Source organism: Carlito syrichta, unplaced genomic scaffold (genome assembly GCF_000164805.1).
Source record: "Carlito syrichta isolate Samal-C Ts95f unplaced genomic scaffold, Tarsius_syrichta-2.0.1 Scaffold309294, whole genome shotgun sequence".
Classification (NCBI taxonomy): domain Eukaryota; kingdom Metazoa; phylum Chordata; class Mammalia; order Primates; family Tarsiidae; genus Carlito; species Carlito syrichta.
Window position 1 is genome coordinate 667,417 of NW_007253390.1, and position 8,501 is coordinate 675,917.

Consider the following 8,501-nt stretch of genomic DNA (forward strand, 5'->3'; position numbering starts at 1 on the left):
ATGTGTGTGTGGTGAGTGTGTGTGTATGTGTGTGTCTGTGATGAGACCATTCCCTATTCATATTCTGTATCCTGTATCGTCCTATGTCATTACATGTTCTTTGTCTCCTTTCTTTTTAATGGTGATATAATATTTCATCACAAAGATGTTCTATAATCTATTGGGCATTCTGTTTCTAATTTTACACTATTATAATCAACACTGTAAAGAACATCTCTATTTAAAGTTTTTGCTCACATTTCAGATTATTTCCTTAAATAGTGAATATAAGTAGAAGTATTGGTTGAAAAAGTATGAATGTCCTCATAACTTTTGACATGAGTGCCAAGTTGCTTTCCAGTAAAGTTGCACAAATTTAGATTTCTACCAATGGTGTATGGGAGAATTTCAGAGTTTCTGGCCCTCTGCAGCTTTATTCTTTTTATCAATCAATCTATCTATCTGTCTATGAGTTGAATTCTCACTCTGTTGCAGACTGGAGTACAGTGGTTTGATTATAGCTCAATTAAGCCTTCATCTCCTGGGCTGAAGGGATCCACCTTCTTCAGTCTCCCAATTAGCTGGGACTACAGGTGTGTACCACCACACCCAGCTGATTTTTTGTAGAGACGAAGTGTTACTATGTTGCCCAGGCTGGTCTCAAACTCCTGGGCTCAAGCAATCCTCCCACCTCAGCCTCCCAAAGTGCCACCACGCCTGGCCCCTAGCACAGCTTTAAGTAGGTATCTTTAAAAATCTAAGTTACCTGGCTTTTATTTAATTTATTTATTTATTTTAACAGAAGCTGGTCTACTTTTGAACATAACTACAGAAATAAAAGACAAAATAATACTAATACTAGCGTGTAAACAGATGTTAATGTGTTGTCGTGAGCTCTTATGTGGCTTATAGGACATAGGTGTCTTGTTGGAAGGTGCCTACTGCTGTGTGCCAAAATGTGCATGTTGGTATGGGGTGCTGAGATGCACATGTTGACATGTGTGTTGTTGGCAGAACTGCTCAGGATGCGGAAATTAAGACATGTAGAATGCAGAATCCTGATGGGAAAGGGATGCCTTAGTGAAGGGGGTCTCAAGTGTTCATGAACATCACATCACTGGGGAAGCTTTTCAACATGTAGGTTGCCAGGCTGTGTCCCCAGAAACTTGGAGTCAGTAGGTCTGGGTAAGACCCAGAAGTCTTCATTTTCTAAAAGTACTTCAGCAGTGATTGTAGACAGGCAGTCCTTGGACAGGAGGCCACCTTGAGATGACTGTCACTCTCTTTAGAGCAGTGCTTCTGAACCTCGGAGCTGCATACTAAAATCCTCTGGAGAGCTTTAAGCAATACTATTGCCAGCCTGCCACCCCTCCCCCATTCCCTGTCTAGTTATTTTATTTGAATTGGTCTGGTATGGAGGTCCAGGCATTGGTTTGTTTTATTTTTTTTTTTATTTTTATTTTTTTGAGTTGAAGTCTCACTCTGTCGCCCAGACTGGAGTGCAGTGGCACGCTCCCAGCCACCGCAGCCTCGACCTGCTGGGCTCCAGCGATTCTTCCACTCAGCCTTCCAAGTAACTGGAACTACAGGCGCCCGCTACCACGCCCGGCTGATTTGGTTTGTTTTAGAAGCCTCCAAATTTAAAACTGTGTGCTAGAAACACAGCTAGGATTGAGAACAACTCTAAAAGTTTCCCCTCATGCATGATGCCCAGTGGAAACAAGTGGACACATAATTGGGCATCTGTTCGTCTGCCATCCTGATTGCAGTTTCAGGCTGAGAAGGGGTTAAGGGGTCAGCATACTTGGGAAAAGTCTCAAATGGGCACCTGAACAAGAGGTGAGTGAACCCTATTCTCAGCAATTAAAGGGAAAACCAGCCAGGTGCCATGGTGGCTCACACCAGTAATCCCAGCGCTTTGGAGGTAGAGGCGAGAGGATTGCCTGAGCCCAGGGGTTCAAGAACAGCCTGAGCAACTCCGTGAGACATTGTCTCTCCAATAAACAAAAAAACTTGCCAGGCGTGGTGGCACATACCTGTAGTTCCAGCTACTTGGAAGGCTGAGGCTGAAGGATCGCCTGAGCCCAGCAGGTCAAGGCTGTGGTGACCGTGAGCGTCCCACTGCACTCCAGCCTGGGAGACAGAGTGAGACTCCAACTCAAAAAAACAAATAAACAAACAAACAAAAAATAGAAAGAAAGAAAAGGAGGGGAATCAGTAGGCTCTAAGGTGGAAAACCAGCAGGGTTTTAGGCACCAGCCAAGAAGGGCTGAGAACAGTGGGAGACCATGCTGGGAGCCTCTTGGTATTCCACAGCCTTTGTAACTCCTGTTTGTTGTTTGTTACCTTCATTCATTTCCCTGGGATGACCACGGTGGAAATATTTAAGACAGAAAGACTGTGTGTTTTTCTTCGTTGTACCCAAGAAACAGGGAAGCTCAGTTACTTTTGTTTTGCTCAGTTATTTTAATTCTTACTGTAACTGTTAAAAAGGTGTTACTACCACTGTTTTGTAGAGGTTGAAACTGAGGCTCAGCGAATTTAAGAAATTGCTTACTTGCTTCGCTAGAAAGTAAGTTAGGGTGGATCTGCCTGGCTGCCAATCAAAGATAAGAGAACACTGCTGTGATGTCTCTGGAAACGTCTTTGCCATTAGGGTCGCCCAGTAACATAAAAACATCCATTCATATGTGCTTGTATGCATGCATGCAAAAGCAGGTGCATGTATTTTAAATGTATTCAATTAACTTTTGTCTCTTTAAATGTTATTTTATGTAATCTATATACACATACAATTTTATACAAATAAAATCATGCATGTTGATTTTATTTTATTTTTAGAACAAAGGTCTCACTCTATCACCCAGGTTTTCCTACTTTTGTCTTATCTCTTCCTATCACAGTAAACCTACACCCTCACCTCTTTATCTTCTAGGTATCTCAGATGCAAGCAACCAAACATGTATCATTCTCTATCCTCAAATTATCACACATACACACACACATAATGTTGCCAGATTGTTTTCCAAAAAAGAAATAACAATTCACAGGCTAGGCTCAGTGGCTCACACCAGTAATCCCAATACTTTGGGAGGCTGAGACAAGAGGGTTGCTTGAAGCCAGAAGTTTGAGACCAGTCCAGGCAATGTAACAAGACCCTACCTCTACAAAAACTAAGATAATTAGCTGGGCTTGGGGTGCGTGCCTGTAGCCCTAGCTACTCAGGAGGCTGAGACAAGAGGATTGCTTAAGCTCAGGAATTCAATGTTGCAGTGAGCTATGACTGTGCCATTGCACTCCAGCCTGAATAACAGAGGGAAGCCCTGTCTCAAAAAGTTCAAGTTTAATTCAAGTTCCATCTCTTTTTTACATTTTCCAAGGTTAATCAACACCAGTATATAATGATTTTTTACTTACTTTTGTTTTTGTTTTTTTTTGAGCTGGAGTCTCTCTCTGTCGCCCAGACTGGAGTGCAGTGGCTGCTTCCGGCCACCGCAGCCTCGACCTGCTGGGCTCTGATGATCCTTCCACCTCAGCCTTCCGAGTAGCCAGAATTATAGGCGTGCGCTACCACGCCCAGCTGATTTTTTGATTTATTGTAGAGATGAGGTCTCATTGCCCAGGTGGATCTCAAACCCGCGTGCTCAGGCAATCCGCTTACCTTGTTTTACTTACTTTTAAGTTGAGCAACGGGCTGGGCCCAGTGGCTCACGCCTGTAATCCCAGCTCTTTGGGAGGTTGAGGTTGGAGGACTGCTCGAGTCCAGGAGTTTGAGACCAACCTGGGCAACGTAGCAAAAGCTCATCTTTAAAAAAACAAAAAAATTGACCAGGTGTGGTTGTGCATGCCTGTAGACTCATGAGACTCAGGCAGAAGGATCACCCGAGCCTAGGAGATGGAGGCTGCAGTAAGCTATTGCCACGACATTCTAGCCTGGGCGACAAGGTGAGACCGCAAAAAAGTTGAACAACATTGTGATTGCCCTGGAATTCTTACCAAGTGGTTCATTTACATAAATCTTCACTCCCCAACAAAATGGTTAGGCTCTCTGAAGGCACAGTACATTTCTTACTCTTATCTCCTGTGGTTCCCCTTAGCAGTGATACCTAAAGGAAACTTGCAGAATGAAGAAATGACTTCTGGGATGGGAGGGTGTGAATTCACCCTTTAACTAAGCTTTGGTCTCTCTCCCAGTTCTTCTAGACATTTAAGAACATTTCTTTACTAATAAATAGGGACCAAGACCCAAAGTTATTAGGGACTTTTTCTTCTTGCCTATGGTCTTTCTTGGTCCCCTTTCCTCCAGCTGCTCCATTCCCCAGATGTGGCAGCCATGGTGGATGACATCGCCACCCACATTCTGGCAAACTGGTTCAAGTGTGAGGAGCTGGCCACAGTGAAGCTGCTGCTGCAGATGGCAGAGACCTTTACGAAAGATGAGAGAATGGTGAAATGGGGCAGGGACCAAGAGCATGTTTTCAGGACATGGTGTCACTTGGGGAAGGACAGATAGACCTGGAGGTTTGGTGTCCAGGGATAAACAGAGTGGGACACACTCTTGGGACCAAATCCTCATGAGGCTAGTCCACTGAGAACAGGGGTTGGGGCTTGAGCCATTTATGATTTCTCTCTCCCAGGAAAGGACCCAGGGGAAAGTTTTCCCTTGGATCACTTTGGAGAATAGGCTAAGCTAATCCCAGGATCCCAGACATAGGACCCAGGTCTCCTGGAGACTGGGCTCATCATCAGGGAAGAGGAAGGGAGCAGAGATGGAACTTGCCGTGTCGTGGAAGGAGGGGCCTCCCTTGTCTTCCCCCTTTCCCTTGATAGAAGGCACCTCCCCAGGTGTTCACCTGGGCAGGCTCTCTGACTGCCGCCTACTTGCTGGATCACTCCCAGCTCTGCCGAGCGTGTGACCTCTGGCTCTCATCTGTGGGGCTGGATGGAATTGAAATGAGAGTTCCTTGGCCTAGCAGGAACTCTCATTTCCCCAGCTCTCCACTCCCTGAGCATCTGTCGCCTGCAGGTGAAACGGCTCCGCATCCTCCAGCCCCACCTGCTGAACTGCTGCTACTCCTTAAATGGCGACATTGCGATGGAGACTTTGCTGGGGTTGAAGAGTCTCCTCAGCCACCTCACCTGGCAGCACTCCTCCTCATTCCTCATTCAGCTCACCTTCACGCTGGTGCCCTTCTTTGAGGAGGTGAAGCCCTCTGGGAGGTCATTTTCTTTCCATAGGCATCTGTGAAATCAGAGAGTTGGGCCAAATGACTCAAAAGGCCCTTCCAGCTCGAATGTGATGCCATTCTGTAGGATCCTGATTGTTTCTGCCCTCCTGTGTCGTGCTTGTCAAGAGGATGAGATGGAGCAAGAGAACAGACCAAGCAGAGGAGGGGCTCACGTGGGGGAGGGAGGCTGGCAGGCATGGGACTTGGGGCCGACTGCCCCTGGGCGACCGGAAGACAGACAGATGCAGAGCTGTCTTTCCCGCGGGCATGTGTATCTTCTCTCCCAGGGGTCGGAACTTCTGCGTGTGGCAGCCTTTGAGATCTATGGAAGTCTCTTGGCCAAGGTCAACAGGGTGGTCCTTGTCTTCCCCTTGAAGAACCAGATCCTCAACTTGCTAGTCATCCTCGTGCTCCACCTGCAGGATGAGAACACTGATGTGGCTCTGGTGAGAAACCAGGCCTTGGAGCCTGGTCTTCCGCCCCCGGCTCTCATGGGAGATGAACGCTAAGCCTGTTACACACTTGGGCAGGGTTGTAGCAGGCCTGGATGAGGCTGAAGGAGTTAGTTATTCTCTGACCGTGGAGAGTTTCAGGAGGGGACTAAAGATGACCAGACACTTATACCGGAGTTTTCTCCAGCCTCTGCCTCTATCCAGCTGGCCACCGACCCCCCGGAGGAGTATGTAGATGTGAAACTCTGAGGAGGAAAATCCCATGACTGGGACTGGTCCTTCCCTCTGCTTTCCTGAGAGGCTCCAGGGCCTCCTCTCTACATCGCTTTCTGCGTACTCCCCGCTGGCAGGGAGGCCTCTTGGGAAGTAGTGTCATGGGTAGAACAGAGAGGGCCTAGAACTGGCCTGTGTTTTGGAATGGATGTGCTCAGCTTTGAGCCCAGGAGTCCTAGGAACATGAAGTGCGGCTTGAGCACTTGAAAACTAGCTGACTCCGTTTGTGACAGGACACTCGGCTTCTGCAGAGCAAGCTATTTTGCTGTCCCCGAGGCCTCTTAGACATCTGAGGAAGCTGCTGAGCAGATGATTGAACACGGGGAGGGGAGTCCCACCCAGTGAACCCAGTAGGGGTCATTCCTGACAGAGCCAGCCCTGTTTTAGAATAGTGATCACCTAGCTCAGGGATTAAGACTTTAGGGAAATTTGTTTTCAGAGAGTCTGTTTTTGGTGGGTGGGAAGCAATGGGCCTGGTGAATAAGGCTATGAGTTTCATTGTTCTCGGTCTCAGTATAGTGCCACAACAACTGGGAAAATCGTTAGAAATGTCATTTTTTAAAAAGAGAGAGAGGGCTTGCAATGTTGCCCAGGTTGGTCTTGAACTCCTGACCTTAAGCCATCTTCTGGCCTTGGCCTCCCAGAGTGCTGGGATTGCAGGTGTGAGCCACTGTGCCCAGCCAAAACTGGTTTTTAAGCTTCTTCTTAGTCAGAAAAGGGGGTTGTAGGTAGAGTAAAAGTGCCCGATCAACCCCTGCCTTCCTCCCGACCCCTGGATGCCTGTCAGTTCACTGGAGTCTCTGTCCCACTGAGGCTGGACACATTGCCATATGTCTCCCTGCTTTGTGCCCCTGTTTGCCCCGCCCAGCCTCATCCCCACAATTCCTCCATGCAGAACCTTCTTGTCTTCCAGATCTGCCGCTCTGCCCTCTGTCAAACAGCTACCATCCTGGGCTGGTTTAAGCTCAAAGCGGTATTTGCTGAAAAAGATGTATGGACTCTCCTGAGGGCCCTGGTAAGCCAGCAGCTTACTCACCATTCTGCCCCTGTGTGAGGCGAGTGGTGTCCCCAGCAGTCGAGGTCCCCTGAACTGCAGCTCTGGGGTTTGCAGGAGCAACAGTTCAGCAATGAGATCCATGGATTATCTACTTTGTCAGCATCTAGACGTGGTTCCTGTCCACCCCTTCCTTCCTGTCTAAAGTGGGGAGCCAGGCATACAAGTAGAGAATCCCAGAATACTTTGGTAAGGGCAAAAAAAGAGAGGCATGTACTTCATAGTACAAAGAAAGGATACTCAGCTCAGTCTGGAACTGAAGGTAGGCTCCCTGGAGGAGGTGTCATCTTCAGGAGGAGGAGAGGAAGGCAGAGTAACAATCAGACAAAGAGAAAGGATCAGGGGTGCAGGATGAGGTGACGCTGTACCTTGGGCATTTGTTCCTGGGACTCTGCACACATGATCTTATATATATAATTTGATCCTCACAACCATCCTGAGAAATAAGGGCACGAGTGCCTGCTGTGTGGGGAGCAATGCCTTCAAGGCCGTACAGGAAACACGAACAGATCAAAGTGGGTGGGCCCAGAGGGGACCTGCAGACCCTGAGGTCCAGCTCAGGCAGCATCTCGACATGGCCAGATACCGCACTCTCTCTATATAGTACATATTTGGTAACACTGTCTTTAATCTCCTAAAGTGAAACTCATACATAATATCCTTTACCCATGCATATTTCCAGAATAAATAAATATAATGGCCTAACTCCAAAAGAGAAATGAAAATAATTTATAACAAAATTACATATATGAATACATGGGGGGAGACACATCAAAAACTGGAATTTATTAATAAAAGATTCTGTATTTTTTTTTTTTTTGAGTTGGAGTCTCAGACTTAATGCCCAGGCTGGTGTGCCTGGACCTGCTGTGCTCAGGCAATCCTTCAGCCTCAGCCTTCCAAATAGCTGGAACTACAGACGCACACCACCATGCCCAGCTAGTTTTTGTGATTTATTGTAGAGTTGAGGTCTCACCAAGTTTCCCAGGCTGGTCTCGAATCTGCAGGTTCAGGCAATCCACTCACCTCGGCCTCCCAAAGGGCTGGGATTACAGGCTGAGCCACCGAGTGGACCTGTATTTATTCTTAAACTTCAGTCACCTTCAAAGTACTCTGTTTGATGTAATACATCTATCGAGTTGCTCTTTCCACTGCTCAGAACAGTTTTTGAACTCATCAATTTTGATGCATTTTAGTGCTTCTGCTGTTTTTTGTTTCACCTCTTCCACATCAGCAAAATGTTTCCCTTTGTGGACTTTCTTCATGCAGGGAAACAAAAAAAAGTTGCTCTGGGCCAGATCAGGTGAATAGGAAGGATGGGGCATGGGGGTAATGCTGTTTTTGGTCAAAAACTGCTGAACACTCAGCATGGTGTGGGCAGGTGTGTTCATAAATTACCCACGTGAGTGCCGAGCTCGGTGGCTCAGCCTATAATGCCACGCCTTTGGGAGGCTGAGGTGAGTGGATTGTCTGAGCCCGTGGGTTCGAGACCCGCCTGGGCAACTTGGTGAGACC